Here is a 24,188-nt window from a genome sequence, read left to right as displayed (position 1 = left end):
TATCAGTAAGTAATGTATTTATGCTTTGAGATAGATGCATTGCTTGTGGTATTAGCCTTGCTTATTTAAACTAATGAAGATATGAGATCGGTCCGATCTTAAATTTAAAAAATCTAAAATACTAGTTTTCATAAATAATATATACAAAAATTAAATTAAATCAGGCGTCGGAATTCCTATTCCGGCAAGCGATAATTTCCAATTTGGCAATCGACAATCATCTGATTTAATTAAAGTTCTAGAAGAAAGATTAATGGACACGCTAAAAAATCATAAGAAAGCGTTTGGGTGGACATTAGCTGATATTAAACGAATCAACCCATCATTCTATATGAATAGAATTTAAATGGAAGATGACTGTAAGCCTAGGGCAGATCCTCAAAGGAGATTGAACCCTATCATGAAAGAAGTTTTTAACTGTGAAATTTTGAAGTGGTTGGGTGCTAGAACTATTTATCCAATTTCTGATAATGCTTGGGTTACTCCAATTCATTGCGTTACTAAGAAAGGAGTGATTGTAGTTGTAAATTAGCAGAACGAATTTAGCTCCAACAAGAAAATTCACTGGGTAGTGGATATATGTTGATTATAGAAAATTTAACCTTGTTATAAGGAAAGATTACTTTCCTTAACCTTCTTTTAACCAAATGTTGGATAAACTAGCAAGGCATCGTTATTTTAGCTTTTTGGATGGATACTCTGGATACTACTAAATACCTATAGCTTTTGAGGATCAATAAAAAACAACATTTAATAGTCCATATATGACTTTTTTTAAAGAAAGAATGCCTTTTGGTTTGTGTAATGAAACTAAAACTTTTCAAATGTACATGATGTCTATTTTCTGTGATTTAATTGAGAAAGGAATTGAAGTTTTTATAGACAATTTCTCTATCTTTATAACCACTTTTGATTCATGTCTAGGTCATTTAGCTAAGGTTCTCTAAAATGTTGTGAACAAAAAAATTTAGTTCTCAATTAAGAAAAACGTCAATTTATAATTGTAGAGGATTTGTATTAGGACTTAAGATTTCAGAAAATTACATGAAAATATAGAAAGCAAAAATTCAAGTGATTTTTAAATTACTACCTCTTACATCCATAAGAGGAGTTTGAAGTTTTTTAGGTCAGGTTGGGTTCTACAGGAGGTATATTAAAGGCTTTTCAAAAATTGGTAAGCCTCTTTGCCATCTTTTAGAAAAATACACAAGTTTTAATTTTAAGAATGCCTAAATTTCTTAAATTTATTAAAGGAGAAATCAATCACTTCACCTATTATTGTTTCACCTGACAGATAAAAACCATTAGAACTAATGTGCAATTCAAGTGACTATGCTATTGTGGTAGTATTAGAGAAAAAACATGATAAGATTTTTAAAGTTATATACTATGGCAGTAAAACCCTTAACGAAGATGAAATTAATTATACAACCACTTAATAAAATTATTGGCATTAGTATGTGATTTTGATAAATTTATACATTATCTTTTTGGGGCAAAATGTCTTGTGTGTGCGGATCATTCTACTATTAAATATTTAATGCTGAAGAAGGATGCAAAATTGCAATTAATTAGATGGGTCCTTCGGAAGTAGGAGTTTGATTTTCAAGTAATAGATAGGAAGGGTATTGATAATATAATAGCTAATCATTTATCGATGCTAGAACAAAAAAATAATGGTGATAATGATGTTGACATATATGAAAAATTTCCTGATGAGTAATTATACTCTATTTCTGAGTGGTGTATTTTGTGGTATGCTAATACATTTAACTAAATAGTAAGTAATACTTACCCTACATATTAGAAAGCAGCAAGAAGAATAAGTTCATTCACGATGCAAGATTTTACTTTTGGGATGACCCTTATTTAAATAAAAAATGTAAAGACTTAGTAATCCGAAGATGTGTGTCGCATGAAGAAACCAAGGAAATCGATAAGAAATGTCATGAATCTAATTTTGGAGGACATTTTAGAGTAAATAGGACTGAATTTAAAATTTTACAATCTAGTTTGTATTGGCCTACTTTATTTAAAGATGTAAATTATTATGTAAAAATATGCTATAAATGTCAAAGAGTAGGCAATATTTCTAAGAGAGATTAAATTACCCTAAATTTTACCTTGGAAGATTAAATTTTTTTATGAATGGGGTTTAGATTTTATGAGACCATTTATACCATCTTGCAAAAATACATAAATTTTAAATGTTGTTTATTATGTTTCAAAATGGTTTGAATCTGTTGCTTTACCCCATTAAGATGCACAAAGTGTTGTAATTTTTTTAAAGAAAAACATTTTAGTAGATTTCTAATGCCAAGAGTGATCATTGCAGATGGGGGAAGTCATTTTAAGAACTTTAAAATTGAAACATTAATGATAAAATATAGAATTAAGCATTGATTCTCCATAACTTATCATCCGTAAACTAGTGATTTAGTAGAAGTATCCAATCATGAAATTAAAGGCATTTTAGAAAAGTTTGTAAATCTTAATAGGAATGATTAGTCTACTAGACTTGATTCTGCATTATGCGCCTATAGGGCTGCTTACAAAACTTCTACAGGAATGTCACCATGTAGGCTATTATTTGAGAAGGCTTGTCACTTACCAATTGAATTGGAACATAAAGCTTATTGGGTGAAAAAGGGATTTAATTACAACATGAAAGATGCTGGTCAAAAAAATGCATATTGCAGTTAAATAAGCTCCATAAAATTAAAGATATTTTTTTATGAGAATGTTAGAATTTATAAGGAAAGGATAAACAATTAGCATGATCAAAAGATTTTAATAAAACCTTTCAAGCCTAGAAAAGAGGTTTCACTATTCAACACTCGATTGAAATTATTTCTTAGAAAGTTTAAGTCCAGGTGGTCGGGGCCATTTATTCTGATGAAAGTTTATCCTTATAGTTCTATGGATATTAAAGATCTAAAAACTAAATGAATAATTAAAGTGAACAGACATTGAATGAAACTTTATAATTTCTAAAACAAGTTATTTTATGAATAGATTCTAATGTTGGGTCAACTAGAGTAAAACATTTGATACGTCCGGTTGAAAACATTAAACCAAGCACTTTATGTGAAGCAACCCATAGTTATTTGTGTGGATTGATTTATGCTTAATGATGTCATGGACAATGAGATGTAGTATTAAAACCTAGTAAATGTAAAGAGGAGCAAAAATATTAATTTGACGATTCAAACAAGATTGGGAAATGAAAAATTTATTTGACGAAAAATGATGCTTACTTAGGCACTAGCACCTTGGCGCCAACCCTGGCGTATAAGAATCAAAATCTAGTAAAACTAGAGACTAAGTTTCATAATATGGTTTATGAGCACAAAGGAGAATGAGAAAAACATCTAACATAATCCTCTAACACGCATAATCCATTTAAACATCTAACCCTTTCAGCTACTTCAGTGTAGTAACAGCTATTTTGGTTGTGAGGGAATTTTTTGTGAATCTACTTATAGCTCAAGAAGATGAGGTATTTATTGGAGAAAGGGGAGTTAAATTCACTCCTAAGTAGATGAACATGTTATATGGTTTACCTCCTTCTTTGGACAGCTACTATTTGTGGTTTGAACCTCCAAATTCTAAACTAGATGAGATTATTTCTTACTTTACAGATAAGCATGGAGTTTGGAAGATCAAGAATGAACACAAGGTAAACTTTTCTTCTACTACACTTAATGCCCCATCAATGGCATGACACTACTTTATTTCTACTAGACTACTTCCATCGAACCATTTAAGCAAGGTGACTCCCGAGAGAGTCATCTTGAACTACTGCATTCAGAAGATGAAATCCATTGATGTTGGCTCTCTCATCATCAAAGACATTTATACATCCATCAGAACTAGTTCTTTTATAGGTTCTGATTTTCTTTCCCTTATCTTTACTATTTGTAAAGGATCCAAAGTGAAATATGAGACTTAAAAGGAGCAACTAAAGCCACTAAAGCCTACGGTAAAGGCTAATGTGGATCTTTATGGAAGACTTAGAGGTATAACTTTTGATATTCCATCTACTTCTACCTCTAAACCTTCTACCTCCAATGCTACTACTCAATGTTAACCTCACATTTGGTTGAAGTCTAGTTTTTACTATTTAGTAACATAGAGTCTAGCCATAAGACTTTCCTGTTGGATATTCCTCTTGGACTAGAAAAGGAACCCTCACCATTAGAAATTCTAAACTCTTCTTTGCTCAACTTGAAGTTCCATATACTGGTTCTAACCTCTAGCACTTAGTAGGTGGGGCCAATGTAGTGGAGCTCAAGGAGAGTTCCCATAGGACTGCTTGACCTTAGGGTTAACCCTCTTGAGGTGTGGTCATGGATGCTCTAGTCACACACTTGCACATTACACTTCCACTCGCTACCCTAAGCCTTTAACCCTTTGGGAGACTCATGTAAATGGTCCCCTAGACCCACCAGCCCTAGGCTAAGGTTTAGCTAACACAAGCACATGAAGGACCCAAAGTAGAGGATTCCATTGGTCCATAGCTCAAATAGGGTGGTTAGGACCTAACTTTCACCAAAATACCATACTTAGCCTTTTACCAAATCTACCCAATTTATCAAATTGCCCTTGAAACTCTAAAATTTTCCAAAATACCCAAATTTGTCCAAAAACATGTCAAACCATTTCAAACCGCCCAAATTGCCCAAAATTTCCTATAATTACCAAAATACCCCTCCAATTGCTAAAATTACCAAAATACACTTCGTGGCCCAAACTTTCCAATAACCTTAAAAGTCATTTCAAATGTCTGAAAAACCAATTTGGACCCTTTAATTGACCTCAATTTGACCAATTTGACTCATTTAAACCAAAAGCCCCAAATTTTCTTTAAAGGCCCAATTACCCCAATTCACCCCAAATGTCCACCAATTTGATTTCAATTTTCTCCAATTTCAATTCTAAACTCAAATTTATCATGACAAAACTACATTAAAATCAAATATAAGGCCAATTGATTCACATTGGAACCCAATTTTAGCAGATGTCTTAGCCCACGTAAAAAAGCCCCAATTTGACTCAAAATCAAAATCTCACCCAATTGAACCCCAAATATATCCAATTGCCTCAATTTTGCATCATAAACTCTTCAAAATGCTCCACATACCAAATTGAACCATTAATTGGCCTTCAATGAACCTTCAATTAGCCTTGTTCTAGCCCAAATTTTACTCAAAACCAACTTGGACCAAAACCCCCAATTTTATCGAAATTTAGCCATGTCTCCAAATGTCACCAAAGTGAATACCCGTATCTTAAAATTGATATCCAGTTAATGTTGAGAAATCTTCATAACATCACTCTAGACCATTTTGAACTCTCAATTTGGACTTGTCCCAACTCTAGCCTAATCTAAACCCAAGTCCAACCCAACATCCCCAAGTTGATCAAATGCTCAAAATCCTTCAAATTGACCAATCTAGTCAATTCAAAACCACTCCAAATCTTTTCTAAACTCTTTATGACAAACATCTAAACCATGTTTCTAAATCAATTGAGTCCAATATTATGGCTACCCCAACCTAAACCCAACTTCAAGCCAATTAGACCCAAATCGAACCCATGCACCAAAATTGACCAAGCCATGCCAAATTGATCAAGCCAAAGCATCTACAGCCAACTTCTTGACCCTAGTGATAAAGCTAGACTCACCTAGCCCACCCTAAAAGAGCTATGGACAAATGGTCCCCAATTTTAATGAATTTCACCCCATTTATGGCCTAACTCAAGATATCATTGCCATCAAGCTATGCCATTAGGAGTTAACCATCATTAAGCACCCCCTGACTTCCCTGAGCTAAGAGATGACTGAACCCTGGCCATCCACCACCTCAACCACCTAAAACAGCCAACCTAAGGGAGTCCTAAATGGCCAAAACACAAAATTAAACCTCCCTGACTTGGCTCACTCCAACTGGATTCTTGTGTCTTTCTTCCCTCCAACTCAACAAGCTTTAGCAACTATAACACCCCCTAAGCTCCACCAAGCAGCCATGGCTTTAAATTGATTTCTCTACGACCAAAAAAGGGAGAGTTTGAAACCTTGGGTAAACTCTGCCTAAATCTCACTAAAGTGTCTCCAAAACTTCTCAAGTTCAATCCCCTTGCTCTCAGCCACTCACAGCTACCCCAAAGAGCCAATTTCTTCGCTAAAATTTGCCTCAAAACTAGGAAAAGTTTCTCGACACCTCCACAGTCCACCATAGTTCAATTAACTGTGCCCACACCATCACTAAAGTCAGAGGAGTTGATTCCCCACAAAAGTCCCATCATAGAGAGCCCCTAGCATAGACTTTGATCAACACCTAAAATTGAGCTTGATTAAACTCATAGCTAAACAAATCATCAGGGCCTAGGACTTCATCTGAAGGTTTGTTGGGCTCAATCAAAGCTGCCATAACCATCTGATTGAGGCCTCCCCTCTCAGACAAAGTCTCAGACAAAGGTATTGAGCAAAGGTATTGAGCCTCAACCCTAAACTGAGCTTATTTTGATTCTTCATGTGTAATGACTTGATTTCATGCTTGATTAACCATATGGATATACGCGTCTTAAGTAGATGAAAATTTAGACCCCATGTAATTTGCTTGAATCTACATGAATATCTTACATTTTTCGTGTGAATGGTTCTTGGGTTTGGACACTTGGAGACAATGACAGAGAGCCGTCCGACTGCGCATTTATTCCATGGACGGTCACGATAGAGCCAGATGAGGAGATGATACGCGAACCACAGGATACGTGGCCCTGAGGTGGCTGGCAACGTTGAATGGCAGAGCATCGCGTGTAAAACTTAACACGCCGTAAGATGATGTCGCGCCGTGGTGGATAAATAGAAAAATTAGGATATTTTGATTTATTTAAATGACTAGAAGTTCAAAAATCCATATCTTTTCATATAAAAATCATAAAAATAAATTAAAAATACTCTCTTGCTAAGTGAACATAGGAGAATAATGTGGACCAAAAATAAAAATTATTTGATAACTATCTAATTTTTAATTAACTAAATACTCTCAGTGGTATTTCAATTTTTTATGATCAAGCATTGCTCACCATGGCTTGAAATTTTTAGGGTTCATTCCTTATGACAGGGACTATGTTCTTTGATTTTTCCAATGTCAGAGTGTATATCTATGCCTCTAACTCTAATTTTCATGCTAAGATGTCTATTTTGGCTTATTATAATTATATAAATTAAAATATCACTTGGAAAATTATAGGATAAATTTTACTAGGTTTCATGTGGTTAGAGAAGTCTAGGAAAGATATTATGAAGGTTAGAATATCACTGTAAGATTCTACATTTGATTAAATGTATATATTTGTATTAATTTATTTAAATTAAATACAAAACAAAAATTAAAAAAATGAATTTCACATTTTGCATAAAAGTCATATTAACCCACTGTAAATATTTGAAAATTATTTGATTAAGCACTAAAGTTGATTTTCCAAGGAACATTGTAATTTTGCACAAAAGTAATTGTCTTAATTTAAATACACTTTCTGATAAAATATTTTGCACAAAAATAATTGTCTTTGGTTTTTAGAGTTCCTTTTGATTAGGAGCACTTAGAAAAAATAAAAGTATTTTTTGATAAAATATTTGATTTTTGAGCTTTATTTTGAATTAAAAATGATTAAAAATAGTTAAAAAATTTGAAAAATATAAAAATATTTAAAAATGTTGCTACTGGTTTCTTGATTGCTTAAGACTCATTAAAATAATTTTCATAATTTTTTCTAAGATAAATATAACTTTTTTTTTTTAAAAAAAGACATTAAAATGAATTTTCCTTAATTTTTCTTTTTAAAATAATTGTAATAAATAAATAAATAAATCATAAAAATATAAAATTTTTCTCTCTAAGTTCTTTGGAATCAGAGAGGATTAATAAAAATATAAAAATACTTTTTGTAAATAAAACGTATGTTCCATTCAAATTAAATCATATAAATCATTAAATAATTAGAAATCAATGATTAAAATTTAATTCTAAAAAAATCATAGAATTTTGTCTAAGTGTTTTCTATGACCTAAGGGAACCTCTAATGCTTTTCTCATAAACCAAAAACCTTTATATGATTGCTTAAATAAATTAATTTTGAAAATCCCATTTTCTAAGTTAAAATAATTATTTATTTAACTATAAATTTGAAAAGAACCACGTTTTTCTCCTCTGATGTTTTAATTACTCTATGGATAGGGTATTTTAAAATTTCTCAAGTCATTAGAATTGTACTTCTTGTGTTATGAGGTGAAGAACCCCTAGGGTAAAGTGGTCATTTTAGGACTTTGGTTTCTTAATCAAAATTTAGGATTAATGAAAAAGGAAAATGGGAAATTTTTTAACTTAATGAATATTTTTGGATGATTGAAACATAATGGGAAAAAAGGTAGCCACCTTTCCATGATAAGAATAAAATTACAACTTGTTAAATTAACAGAACTTTGGAGTTAATCAAAATCAAACGATTCTCAAGTGATGGGCTTAAACTAAGGACATGATGTTTCATTTATGATCAAGTCCACAATTAATGATGATCTAACACCTTTAATTAGAATACATATCACTTTAATCAGAATCCATATCACTTAAATTAAAATTCTAAATCTTTGCTAATCTTTCTCCCATTAGATTAAAGGGCTTGGTAGTGATCTAGGCTAATATTTAATTCATTTGATGGGATTTAAAGGATAACATGGCTGATGATTACCACTACAAACCTAGCTTTAGCGATGGGTATAAAAACCTTTAATGACTGGACTTGCCTTAGATGCATTCACCTCCCCGAACAAATTATAATCTCTTGAATATTTTGAAGGACAAGTTGAACTTGTTATATCTTGTTCTAAAATCATCCATTAAGATATTTCGGGACTCAATAAGTCATAGTTTGGAGTCCGTTAGCTACACCTTCATCTACACTTGCAATTTATTTAAATTTCTGCAAAATCTTATACATATTGTAAAAGCTAATCTTTCAGCGGGAATGCCGCGATGATGACAATTACGCTTTTATAGTGTTATTTAATTCCTCTCATTTTATTTTCTACAAATATATAAACTACTTGGGTGAGTACCTTACTTCACTTGAAAAATGAAAATAATATTTTCAAAATCTAAAACAAATTGTTTCAAAGGTAACCATAATTCTATAGAAATTTCACAGAAATTAAAATGTCCTTTTGAATTTACGAGAGTTCCTCCAAGGAGGTAACCCACAGTTGCTAATGAGATCTCCCCAGTTTAAATTGGTTTCACAACTTGTTTAAGTTAAGTAAATTTAAAAGGAAATTGTGATACCGGAATGAGGGAACCGTGGGATCCTAACTTAAATCCCCTTGAACCCCCCCCCCCCCATAATTGGAGAAAAGGAAGAAGATTATGATAATGATGAGGAAGGAGATGAGGATTGGTTTTTATGAGTTTATTTTAGTGTGTTTTGATGTTTGTTAGTTATTTGTGATTGTAATGTGTTGAAATTTTATTTGAAACTTGTTATAGTAAAAACTTATACGAAGTCTTGTGAACTGAATCAATAATATAACTGTAGACTTTTACTTTTTCTGTATTTTCAGTATTTTCAGTTTAGTTTTTCAATTTTTGTATTTTAGTTTTTAATTCTTAGAAAGTCTTTTTAAATATATTATGTTTTATTTAATGCTTTAAAGTATGTATGTAGTTTTACAGTTAGTACCAGCAGTATACCAGAGCCCAGTTTCATAGTCAGAGATCCTTTACAGGTCAGTTTTTATTTTCATGCATTTACTATTTTCTTTCACCAACTAAATTTAATACTAAAAATATTTTTAAAATCAGTTAAAACCTTAAGTTTAGGGGAAAGAAAAATGTAATTTGAAAAGAAAAAAACTAAATTTTATTTGTCCTCAATTAACTTTATTTTCAAAATTAATTTGACATGGTCTGGGGCATTAAGATTTAACTTTAAATGACTATACTTATGTTTATAAATATTGTGATGTTTATAAATATTGTTATGTTTATAAATATTGTGGTAAATTCAGGTAAAAAGTTTTTAATAATGAAGGTCAATTCTAAAGTTAAAGATATTTGGTATGATAGGATAAAGCAATGTTTTCTATTTTAAGTAAATGAAGTTGTATTTTTGAAGTGTTAAGAATTTTAGAGTTTCATGTAAGAAAAAAAGAATGAAACTTTATGAAAAATCATAAACTAATATGAATTTATAAAGGAAGAAAAGTATAGAGTTTTAACTTTAAGAAGAGGATGGTGAAGTTCAAAATTATTAAAGGTTATCGAGATATAGTAATCCTCACATAAAAAAGAAAAAGAAAAGGAAAAAGTAAAGAATGTATTGAGAAGATCCTAAAAAAAAGGAAAAATAAAATAAAAGAAAAATTGGTGAGAAAAAGCTTAAAAAGATGTCAAATAAAGAATTAGCTTCATTTGAATCAAGGAAGGAGCTTTATTACATTGTTTAAAGTTATATTGGAGTATTAGTAGCATTCCTGGTAAAGTTTTCATGCATTCCTAGTAAAGTTTTTATGAAGTTCTTTCTCATAAGAATGTTCTAAATGTCCTTAATATGACAAATTGCAATTCTTCTTAAATGGAATAGAGATTCAAAAATCTTAAATTTGACTATTAAGTATTCCTAAACTTAGAGTTTGAATCTAAGTTAATAAAGGTTTTTCTTAACTCCTGTTATTCAATTTATTGAACTAAACTATTGAAGTTATAATTTAATCTCTATCCAATGTATGCTTTTATGTAGTAAAAGTGTCACTTGAGGACAAGTAACATTTAAGTTTGGGAGATTTTGATAAACCGAAATAATATACTATTTTAAGCACATATTTTATGCTTATTTTTGGTGATATTGTACATTAAAGAAGGGTATTTTTATGTTTTTGTTGCAAGTATATAATTTTTAGGCATTTGGAGAAAAAATGGCGAAAAGGACGAAATTTGGAACCAAAATAGCGAATTTTGGGATTTTAGCGCATGATGCGCCAGATCAACACAAGATGCTTGTTCTACACATCTATTGGAGTAATTAAATGCATCTAGACACTTTGGGAGGTTCTTCTATGCAAGGATATGTCTCTTAGATCAAATGACACATCTTTGGAATTCAAAAGAGTTGACTTTTGGAGGTGAATCTTAAATTCTTTTCAAAGGAGGTACACTAAAATAAAGAGAAGACTTGTTAGAGAGGAAAAAGATAGGAGAAAGTTGTGGCGTGATGGCGAGAGAAAGTTGGCGTGAGGGAAAGATAGAGAGAGAAGAGGAGATTTTCTTCTAAAGTTGTAAGAGGAAAGGTAAGGTGAAAAATTACTTCTTCATTACACTTTGAAGAGAAAATTGAGTGGGATTCTAAAGAGAGAAAGGCTTGGAGAGAACTTCTAGGGATTTGCTTGGGAAGGATTGTGAGATAAGTTGTGTTTTTTATTTCTTTTCTTTTATACACATATTTTTATATATGAAATCCATGTTTTGTCATATCCTTCTCATGAATTCTGAGTAGTCTTCTTTATCCTTCTCGATTGTTTGAGATATGTTTTGTGAAGAATTGATTTTATTTTTATGGTTTTAAATGTTAGTAATTTGTGATGATTTGAACTCCAATCTTCATTTACTTTTTGATATGGGCTATTGAAATGTTAAAACTTGTTGAGAGACATATGTTCTGAAAAGGGATATTATTTTTACAACATAAAGAGACTCACATTTGATTTCATGGGAGAGTATGACATCCGTGGGATTGGGTTCCAATAAATAGGGAAATATACTTTGTTGGATACATAATTAGTTATTTTAAGGTGACCGATTAAAATCCTTAATTTGGTCCAGTTGATTGGAAACTGATGTGAGATTGTTAGCCCTCTGGTGAGGGAGAAGTGGGAGCTCTAGAATGGCAGACGATATTCTCCCAACCTAACCACGGAATTTTGGACCAAACTCTAGATTACTCAATGTTCTTTATAACTCTCAAAAGAGGGTAAAGAATATGATTGCTTCTATTTGACACAAAATAGTTTTTATATACATTTTCAAATGATTTCAATTTTTTCACAATCCATAAACTCATTGTGAATGGGAAGGATAGTTTCTTAAATTTGAACTTTCCGTCAAAACAAAAACTTAATTTAATTTTCATAATTTTACTTTTGGAAGTTAGTTCTTAACTAGTGAACTTTGTTTTTCAACTGCATTTTACGTAGCATTTACCTTCGTAGTTAATATTCAAACTTTTCACTTTACTTTATTTTTATATTTTTAAATTATAAAATAATTTCAAAAACTTACTTCAACGATTTTCCAACTTCCTTGTAGGATCGATATCTAGGACTCAATTAGAGCCCTTTATACTTGAGTGATATGTACACTTGCATTGATTTGAACAAGGATTTAGCATTTTAAAACGAGTTTTAAAAGATAAACATTTTCATAAAAGGTATTTTTGTTGGGATTATATTACATAATTATTATATATCTATCGTTTGTAATTTTGGAATATTGAAAAAAAATTGCAAAATTTACACACTAAATCTACCTGTGCATCACTATCTAGGGAAAATATTTAAGAAGACATTGAACGAAAAAATAGATTGGCATAATATACTACTAGAAGCTTTGTGGGTCTACCAATCAATGTTAAGAACTCCCACTCAATGTACACCTTACGCACTTGTGTACGGGTCCGAGGCAGTACTGCCGCTGGAAGTTCATACACCATCTCTCAGAGTCAACGTTGCCAACCAAATTACAACCTAATAAAATGTAAAACTTAGGCTTGAAGAATTGGAAAGTCTCGAAGGGAAACGACTAGAAGCACAACAACATTTAAAATTTTACCAAGCGAGGATGATGCAGGCTCATGACAAATTTTTCCACCCAAGGGCGTTCAAAGTTAGTGACCTTGTTCTTGTTCTCAAATGACCTATTCTTGCACTCCGCAAGATCGGTGAAAATTTTGAACCAACTTGGGAGGGACCATTTGTCATACAGGAAGTTTACTCAGGAGGAGCTTACTAGTTGGTGGACTTTCGAGGTGAAAGACCTTTGCTGCCAATCAATGACCGCTACTTGAAGACATATTACCCGACGTGACACTGCTTGAAACCAACCTTTTAAAAATTTGAATGTTCTGGGGCTATTTATTTGGCCAAGCATCTGTGACTTGGTCCAAAATTTTCTAATAAAATTAACCTTAATACAGTAAATAAAATTTTCTAGAATTTGCTCACTTTATTCCCTTCTTCTATTTCTAATTTTGAAATATCATTAAATTAAATTAAATTAAATTAAATTACATAAAAAAAAATTGCACATGTATGAATTAAAACGTGTGTTTAATAAGTGCTTCATTTTTTCTCTTGTTCATGCTGAATTTCTAGCGTTGATGTTTTTCTGTCTTCTGCAGAAAAATGTCAAGAATAAAGCTGATTTTTGCATTTAGAGATGGATTGAATCTTCCAATAAACAGAGAAAGGGCAGCTCAGGGTGGCATTGTAGATTTTGACTTAGACTTCGGTTAGGTCAATGTAAACTATGAGGGTCCCCTGATGGACATAGTTAGCCGCTAAGAGAAGGAACAATTACCGTCACTGCTGAGGATAGGTTCTAAAGAAGACTCCTTGCCGAAGAGGAAGAAACTGATAACACAACAAAATCTGATGGAAGGGACAAGCTGTTTACCGTCCATGAAAACCATCAACGGGGAATTTAATCGGTGCGGATGATTAAAGAGTGTCAGATGCACCATTAAGAAGAACTCAACACTGAAATGCTAATCATCACAAACATAGATCTTTTCTATGGGAGGAAAAGAGACGATTCACGGAGGAAAAGGATACACTCAACCCAATTCCTCAATGGGAATATTTAAACTCTTTGCATGAAATAGACTTCTACTAGTCCGCCTGCTACAGAGGACGAGTTTGAGTTTCCTACAGAGCAGATACTACCAGCAGTACGAGATGAACTTTATAGGGGTTGCCCGATGTGCAACGTGAAGTTCCTACACAAGCATAAATAAGAGGAGCATTTGTGGAATTCCCGACATGAAATATTCTCCACTTAGACCACTATAGTTCTCTTGAGGAGTTCATGGCTGCCGACACGGAACTACAGGAGACAGTTTACCTGGATACCGAGTTGTATATTCCATTACCTACGGAGCCAAGTCAGACATAGTATCCTACAGATGTGGTGATGAGGGAGCCTCCTCGATGATCTCAGAGGATCCCTACAGCATAATTAGAAAGGATGAATAAAGGTAAAAGATAAGAATTTGAATTCTACGAGGAGATGGAAGGAATATTTGTCGACATTTTGGAAGGCCTAGAGTTGTATACAGGGGTCTTCTCTGAAAATGATGAAAGAAGAATTCTAGACTCCCTTGTTTGACATGAGTGACAGAGGTCAAGCTGGTCTGCTAATATAGAGAACTTATTCAGAACCATGAAAGTGTAAGCATGGAAGAGGTAGCATAACCATCCAATGTGATTATTTTTATAATTTTAGCAAAGATAGGCAAGGGAACCCCTTAGGTACATTAAGAAATGATGAGGAGGATCTGATGCCTTCTGAAATAAAGAGAATGATCAAGAGGATGGTCAGATGGAAGATACTACTAGTGATTGCATTCCAAACAGTTGTATAATCAACATCTACGATGAAGGAGAATGCATTCCCCCGTAAATAAATGATCTTGAATTCATGAGGCCCTTCTGCACTGTGTCCTTCATGAGTAAGAGCAACATACTGTTTGGAAAAGAAATCGATGTTATCAGCCTTGGGGAGTTTAGGGGATCCGTTGAGATTCTATTATTGATGGGTTCAATAGTTATTCTTAAAGGAAATGGAGCAGACCTCACCAAGCATGGCATTCTAGTGGTATGACATCACAAAGTGTCTGTGATATTCAGAAGGATGGACAATAATAAGATTTCATATGGGTTCGGACCAGATCCAGAGTTAGAGGAGTTGTGCCCGTACAAGATATAAAATGGTTGCACCTCTAAGTACACGTAAAAGGTAATTCCTATGCAGGAGCGTAACTTAGTAGGTCAGCTTGATTAGGAGCTCATCCCATAGAGGACAGATAGATTATTTTTTTCACCTTTTGTATTGTGTCTGAGCAACACATATGTTATGTACTCAGCATATGATGTTTCATATGTATTCAACATGATTGTCTCTTTTTGTTCTTTCAGTATGTACTCAGTCTATAACACTATTTGAAGCAGATTAATGAAGTTCCATTTAGTTTGCAACCTATTTGTCAAATTTCCCTTTTGTATGTTTGATAAAGAGCCATGGAACCATACATTGGTTTTGAATTATAATGAACAGAGAACAATATAACATAAGTCTGATATTAAAAATTCAATTTGTTCTTGAAAATAAACCAATGAAAATTAAATTTTTAAATGTGCTTTGATAATTAATGTAATAAGGACAACAAGAAAAGAAAATGATAAGATTTGTTGAGTTTGTTTCTCTCAGTTTTGAGGTTTCTTACTATTAACTTGCGTAGCACGAATATCCTTGTCTGCACAAATTTCTTCACATTCCCCCAGGAGTTTCACACTCTGCACAAAGTCTCACAAATTTTCCTCACCAATGTTAATCTTCAAGTGTCACACATTTATGACTTTAACACCACAAATTTGCTACACTATTTTCATGTTGTTCTCATGGTCGGTACTAAGATTATGATATATTTTTGCACTACCTCTTGGGTTGGATGTGAGTCTCAATGCTTTCGTCCCTAACATAGTAGATATTTTTCTTTTCGCCATTTAGGTTGAATATGAGTCCGAAAGCTTTCCTTCCTCGTGTGACAAATATAGTTTCCCGCTACCTTTTAGGTTGGAAGTAAGTCCCAGCACTTTCCTTCTCAACATAGCAGATATTTCCCTTATCACCATTTAGGTTGGATATGAGTCCAAGAGCTTTCCTTCCTAATGTGACAGATATATTTTCCCACTACCATTATGGGTTGGATGAGATTCCTAGCGCTTACTTCCCCAACGTAGAAGATATTTCCCTTGTCACCATTTAGGTTGGATATGAGTCCCAGAGCTTTCCTTTTTAGTGTGATAGATATATTTTCCTGCCACCTCTTGGATTGGATGTAAGTCCCAGTGCATTCCTCCCTAATGTAGCAGATATTTCACTTGTCACCATTTAGGTTGGATATGAGTCCCAGAGCTTTCTTTCCTAGTATGACAGAAAAATTTTCTCACTACCTCTTTGGTTGGATGTGATTATTCGCGCTTTCCTCCTCAAGATAGTAGATATTTCTGTTGTCAGCATTTCAGTTGGATATGAGTCCCAGAGCTTTTGTTCTTAGTGTGACAGATACATTTTTCCACTACCTCTTAGGTTGGATGTGAGTCCCAACACTTTCCTCCACAACATAGCAAATATTTCCCTATCACCATTTAGGTTGTATATGAGTCCTAGAGCTTTCCTTCCTAGTGTGACAGATATTATTTTCTCGTTACTGATCTTTTTGCTACCTCTTGGGGTGGATGTGAGTCCCAGTGCTTTCCTCCCAAATGTAGCAGATATTTCCCCTGTCACTGTTTGGGTTGGATATGAGTCCCAGAGCTTTCCTTCCTTGCGTGAAAGATATATTTTCCGCAACCTTTTGGGTTTGGATGTCATTCCCAGTGCTTTCTTTCCAAACGTAGAAGATATTTCCCTTGTCAATGTTTTAGTTAGATATGAGTCTCGGAGCTTTCCTTCGTAGTGTGACATATATATTTTCCAATTACCTCTTGGTTTGGATGTGAGTCCCAGCGCTTTCCTTTCCAACGTAGGAAATATTTTCCTTGTCCCCATTTGGGTTGGATATGAGTCCCAAGGCTTTCCTTCCAAGCATGAGAGATATATTTTCCTGCTATCCCTTCGGTTAAATGAGAGTCGCTAAAATTTACTTCCCAATGTAGTGATATGTTTCTGATCAACACTTGACTTGGATGTGAGTCATTATGCTTTCCTTCTTAATCTGGTCTTTCTGCCACCTCTTAAGTTGGATGTGTGTCCTTACACTTTCCTCCCTAATGTGGTAATTTCTTCAAGGTAGGTTTAATACCACCTTAAATGGAGTAAGACATCCTATGCTCATCTTTCATGATCGGTATGAGGACACCTTAAATGGAGTAATGCATCTGATTCTCTTTCTGGTGTTGATACCTAAATTTCAATTCCCATCTCAGGGTCAGTACCTAAATGCTCATTCCCATCCTCCCAAACCATTGCGATCAAAATCAAAGTCTTCTAACAATCAAAATGAAATTAAATCTTCATCGTGACCGTGGTGGTCTTTTTCAGAATTCCTTTCCTTCTAATCCCCGGCAAGAGTTCTGAATCCTCAATTTCGACTGAATGTGGACTTGCTAATTCCCCAATAGAAACAACTATCACTCAATTATGTTCTTTGTTCCAAGTTTGTTGACTTAGAAGTCTGTGTTGGTTTTGTTCATCTTGTCAGTCAATGCCAATACGCGCGGTGTGCTTGCCTAGTACACCTCATCTATTGGAGGTCCATTTGTTGACCTCACTTTTGGTTGAGGTCTATTTTTTCCTTTTTAGTAGCCTAGGGTCTAGCGATAGGAATTTCCTGTTGACTATTCTTAGAGGACTAGAAAAGGAACCCTCACCATTAGAAATTTTAAACTTTTATTTGCTCAACTTGACGTTTCATATACTGGTTATAACCTCTAGCACTTAGTAGGTTGGGCCACTATAGGGGAGCTCAAGGAGAGCTCCCATAAGACTGCTTGGCCTTAGGATCAACCCTCTGGTGGTGTGATCTTGGTTGCTCCCACTCACACACTAGCACATTACACGTCCACTCACTACCTTAAGCCTAGGCCTACCTAGCTTTGACCCCTTAACCCTTTGGGAGACTCATGTAGATGGTCCCCAAGACCCACCATCCCAAGGCTAAAGTTTAGCTAAGACCAGTACATGGAGGACCCAAAGTAAAGGATTCCATTGGTCCATAGCTAAAATTGTATTGTTGGCACCTCACTTTCACCCAAATACCAAACTTAGCCTTTGAACCCCAAATCTACCAAATTTACCAATTTTCCCTTGAAACTCCAAAATTCCCAAAATTATCCAAAATACCTAAATTTGAACAAAAATCATGTAAAACCAATTCAAACCACCAATATTGCCCAAAGTTTCCTAAAATTACCAAAATTCCCCTCAAATTGCCAAAATTACCAAAATACCCTTGATGGCCCAAAATTTCCCAAAACCTTTAAAATCATTTAAATGTCCCCAAAAATAATATGGACCCTTCAATTGAACTCAATTTGACCAATTTGACCCATTTTGAAAAGCTCAATTTGATCAATTTGATGAATTTTGACCAAAAACCCCAAATTGCCTTAAAAACCCCAATTTACCCCAAATGTCCACCAATTTGATCCCAATTTTCTCCAATATCAATTCTAAACTAAAATTCATCATGAAAAAACTCAATTCAAATCAAATCCAAGCCCAATTGATCCATAGTCAAACTCATTTTAGCTCACGACAAAAATGCCCCAATTTGACGCAAAATCAAAATATCACCCAATTCGACCCTAAATCTATCCAATTACCTCAATTTTGCATCATAAACGCTTTAAAACACTTCCACATACCAAATAAACCTTTCGTTGGACTTGGTCAAGCCCCAATTTTACTCAAAACCAACTTGGACCAAAACCCCCAGTTTTACCCCAATTTAGCCATGTCCCCAAATGTCACCAAACTGAATGACCAAATCCCAACATTGACACCCAATTAATGTTGAGAAGTCTTCATAACATCCCTTTAGACTATTTTGAACTCTCAATTTCGATTTGGCCCAACTCTAGCCTAACCTAAACCTAAGTCCAACCCAAAATCCCCAAATTGATCAAATGCCCAAAATCCTTCAAATTGACCCATCAAATCAATTCAAAATCACTCAAAATCTTTTCTAAACTCTTTATGAAATCATCTACACCATGTTTCATAATCAATTGAGTCCAATGTTATGGCTAGCCAAACTCAAACCCAACTTCAAGCCAATTTGACCCAAATTGAACCCATGCACAAAAATCGACCAAGCCAAGCCAAATTGGACCTCAATTACTAGGCTAGATTGCGAGTGCCCAGGTTAGACCCACTAGCCCACCCTAAATGAGCTATGGACCAATGGTCTCCTAATTTAAGGGATATCATCCCATTTATGTCCTAACTCAAAATATCCTTGCCATCATGCCTTGCCATTAGGAGTTAACCATGATTAAGCCCCCTGCCCTTACTGAGCAAAGAAATAGGTGAACCCTGCCCAGCCACCAACTTAACCATCAAAAATAGCTAGCCCAAGAGAGTGCCAAAAGGCCGAAAGCCAAAATTAAACCTCCTTGACTTATCTCACTCCAATTGGAGGCTTGTTCCTTTCTTCTCACCATCTCAACAAGCTTTAGCACACATCAAATTCTCCTGAGCTCCACCAGGCAGCCATGGCTTTAAATTTATCTCTCCACGACCAAAGAAAAGAGAGTTTGAAGCCTTAGGAAAACTTTGCCAAAATCTCATCAAAGTCTCTCCAAAACATTTCAAGTTTAATCCTCTTGCTCTCAGCCACTCTCAGCCACCCCACATAGCCAATTTCTTCACTAAAATTTGCCCCAAAATTAGGACAGATTTCCCCACACCTCCACAAACCATCAATGTTCAATTAACTACGCCAACACCATCACCATAGTGAAAGAAGTTGATTCACAATAAAGGCTCCATCATAGAGCGCTCCTAGCATAGACTTTCATCAACACCTAAAATCGAGCTTGACAAACTCATAGCTAGAAAATTCACTAGGCCATAAGACTCCATTTAGAGGTTCTTTCCACAACCATCTGATTGATACTTCATGTGTAATGGCTTGATTTATTGCTTAATTAACCATATGGATAGACGCATATTTAGTAGATGAAGGCATAGAAACAAACCCCATGTGATTTGGTTAAGTGTAGACGAAGATCTTAAGATTTTAGTGTGAACGATTCTCAAGTTTGGCACTTAAGGACGATGACAATGAGCCATCTGATCATGCTTTTATCCCATGTACAGTCACAATGGAGCTGAATGAGGAGATAATATGCAAACCGTGGCATGTGTGGCACTAAGGTGGCTGACGACATTGAATGGCAGAGCACCGCGTGTAAGGCTCAACGCGCCGTAGAATGAGGTGGCACCATGGTGGATAAATAGAAAAATCAAGATTTTTTTATTTATTTAAATGACCAAAACTTAAAAAATTCATATCACTCATAAAAAAAATCATAAAAATAAATTAAAAATGCTCACTTGCTCAACGAAAAGAGGAGAATGACGTAGGCTAAAAATAAGAATTATTTGATATCTCTTAGATTTTTAATGAATTAAATACCCTCTACGGTATTTTAATTCATTATGATCAAGCATTGCTCACAATGGCTTGAAATTTTTAGGGTTCATTACTTATGATATGGGCTATGTTCTGTCTTTTTTCTAAGGTCAAAGAGTATCTCTGTGCATATAACTCTATATTTTAAGCTAAGATGGATATTTTGGCTTATTATAATTATATAAATGAAAATATCATTTGGAAAATTATGGGATAAATTTTAATGGGTATCCTGTTGTCAGAGAAGTGTATGAATGATATTATGAATGTTTGAATAATTCTGTAAGATTCTACATTTGATTAAATGTATATATCTTGTATTAATTTATTTAAAATAATCATAAATAAAAATTCAACAAAATCAATTCCACATTGCACATAAAAAACATATCATCCCACTATAAAAATTTGAAAATTATTTGATTAAGTTTAAGCACTAAAGTAGATTTTCCAAGAATCATTGTATCGTTACACAAAAATAATTATATTAAATTAAATACACTTAGAGAAATTTTGAAAAGTGGTTTTCTAAGTTTTTTGTGATTAGGAGCGCTTAAGAAAATTAAAATTAATTTTTGATAAATTATTTGATTATTTAGCTTTATTTTGAATTAAAATGATTAAAAATAGTTAAAAATTTTTAAAAATAAAAAACTATTTTAAAATGTTCTTAAAGGTTTCCTGATTACTTAGGACTCATTAAAATATTTTTTATAATTTTTGTAAGTTAAATATAACTTTTTTTTAAAGAAAAAGGCCTTAAAATGAATTTTCCTTAGTTTTTCTCATTAAAATAATTGTAATAAATAAATTATAAAAATCATAAAAAAATAAAATTTGTATCTATAAGTTCTTTGGACTCAGAGAGGTTGAATAAAAATATAAAAAAAAAATTTAATAAAACATATGTTCCATTCAAGTTAAATCATCAAAATTATTAAATAATTATAAAATAATGATTAAAATTTAATTAAAAAATAAATCATAAACTTCTTGGGTGAGTACCTTACTCCTATCACTCTAAAGTCCTCTAATTCTACACCCTTCAAATTTTATTTCTTATTTATTCTCACTCAACCCCATTAACTACAATCTCAGCCATGAAATTAAATGTGATTCATACCATTGTTTGATTGAGATAATACCATCTCGGATCTTTATGTTCTCACAATAGGTATCAACATCTTAATTGGCCAAATGAAGAAGTAACTGAGGTTCAAGGTTTAAATTCATCACAACTTCTTCTAGCATTAAAGACAAATACTTCAAACAACTTCTCTTCAATACTTAATCACTTAGCATTTTAAAGAAAAACATAAAGAAAACTGCTTAGAATTCATGGAGAAAATACAACCACATTTGAGTTCAACAATATACATCTTGCAAACAAACACGAAGTCTAACTTAAAATCAAAGGTAGTCACATTATTCACTTATAATACAAAATTCTTGAAGTTCCTTTGAATCTTTTCCTTCACTTACAATACAAAATAAAACTCAATATAAATAGAAAAGTGGGCGGGGACGACGACGGTGGCATATGTGGCGGTTGGCACTAGAGAAATTTGGATGGACTCTCTCTTATATGGATGATCCCAGTCTTCTTTTATAATTTTCCAAAAGGTGTCTCCGTGTCTCTTCAAAATATTTCTCCATTCAATGAGCCTTCTAGAAATTGCCTCCTTTCAAAAGCCAATTGAATGAATTTTTCTGTTCATTAACTATTTTTCATGTTTTCACCAAGGGTTGCTTCAAAAACCTCTTAAAAAATTTGTCCAACTTCAATGAATCATCAAATGACTACTTTTGGAGCTTAAGCACGGGGTACCTAGCGCTCAAGTGCAGGGTATCTGATGCTTAGACGCGACTTTTTCTTTTTAATTGGCGCATAAGCAACAGTCCTGGGCGCTGATGCACCTCCATTCAATTTTGCACTTTCTTCATTTTCTCTCAATGTTTGATCCTTTTTCACTCCTTTTTATTGTACTTGAAAGAAAAATAGACAAATATCTTTCATTAAAGCACAATATCTCAAAAATATGTGTAAAAATGTGTAAATAAAGACCATTTATTTTAGGTGTATCAAAATCCCCCAAACTTAAAATGTTACTTGTCCTTAAGTGACACTCCAATCTCTTAAAAACCAAATAAGTAAATTATGAATATGAGTTTTTTTAGGATGTTCTAAAATTTTGATGTAGAAATACAATAGTCCAAGTTAGAAAAATACTTTAGTAAATGAGATCAACTTAGAGTTTAGAATTTTTTAATGTATATAATGCTGAAAATAGGTGTTCATATACTATTTTTCTCCAAATATAGAGTTTAGTCTTTCTATCTTCTCCACTTAAAATTTTTTATTTAGCATAATTTTACTTACTATATTATATCCTTATGCTTAAGAGTTTCTTAAGTCTTGTACTTTAAAAAGGTCAGTTGTGGAACAAATTTTTTATTAGACACTAATCCTCAAGCTTCTCCTCCCTTTTTCAACTTTTCTTTTCTTTTATTTTTTCCTTTCCTTTTCTTCTTCTTTTTCATTTCATTTATTCTTTTTCCTTTTTCTTTTTCTGGCAAGGATTACTATATTTGGATAAGTCTTTAATGATTTTGAATTCCACTCTTCCTTTCCTAAAGCAAAGAGTTCATATATTTCATTTACTTAAAAACTTGATAATAGTTTTTTGAAAATTACTTTCAATAAAAGAAATTTAAATTTTGAAATTAAAAGTTTAATCCTTTTACATTTTTCAAAAATACAATTTCTCCTATCAAAGATAGTTATACAATATTTATCATTTCCACACTAAAAATTCTTAACTTTAAATTTTTCTTTATTACTATAGGTTTGAACTGAATTCACTTACTCGTTTCTACAATCAAAATTTTACTTCCTTAATATAACATCATATACATGATCGTTTTTCTTCAAATCAAAATCAAATTTATTTGAAGTGCATTTGAGAACAAATAAACTTTATGTTTTTAGAAAATTTTTCATCCCCCTCCTAAAGTTGAATTTTTAATAAGATAAAACATTTTATCATTTTATATATAGAGGCAGAAATGAAAACTAAAAATAACATGCTTGCAGGAATTTTTACATCCTAAATAGACAAGTACAAAAATTAAAAATGGGAGTTAAAATTACATTGATCAAATTTTAATTTACTTATCATTTAGATATTTATAAGACTTTTATGCAGTGAAGGATAACATAAAAACAAACAAACACACTAACAAGCATGCACAACTACAACATTAAAAAAAATATATGGTAGTAAGTTAATAATCTTAAACATGAAGTTCATAACTAAAAGTTAACAAAATTTTAAAACTTCCTAAGATTTAAGATTAAGTTTAACATAGACTAACTAAATACACTAAACAACATAGTTAACACAATTACTACCATTAAAATAAATACCTACTCACAAAAACATAAATGCTTCACAGTAGTGTCTAATAGAACAAAACACAAAAAAAATAACAGTCTCAACAAATAAAAGAAAATGTAAGTACAGTATAATTATACCACAAAAAGTTAAGAATAATACACAAAACAAACTAAACTATAGAACTCAGTCTAATCATCCTACGACTCCTCAGCATCACTCTCATCACTATGCCAAACATCTGCATGCTCATATCTTGGATATTTTGGATATTGAGAAAAAACTACACTCTGGTCACTTCTCATGAAGTTTTTCATACAT

This window comes from Phalaenopsis equestris, unplaced genomic scaffold, assembly GCF_001263595.1.
Source record: "Phalaenopsis equestris unplaced genomic scaffold, ASM126359v1 Scaffold228766, whole genome shotgun sequence".
Taxonomy (NCBI): domain Eukaryota; kingdom Viridiplantae; phylum Streptophyta; class Magnoliopsida; order Asparagales; family Orchidaceae; genus Phalaenopsis; species Phalaenopsis equestris.
The sequence above is the reverse complement of the archived record's forward strand: the minus strand, read 5'-3'. Positions refer to the sequence as shown.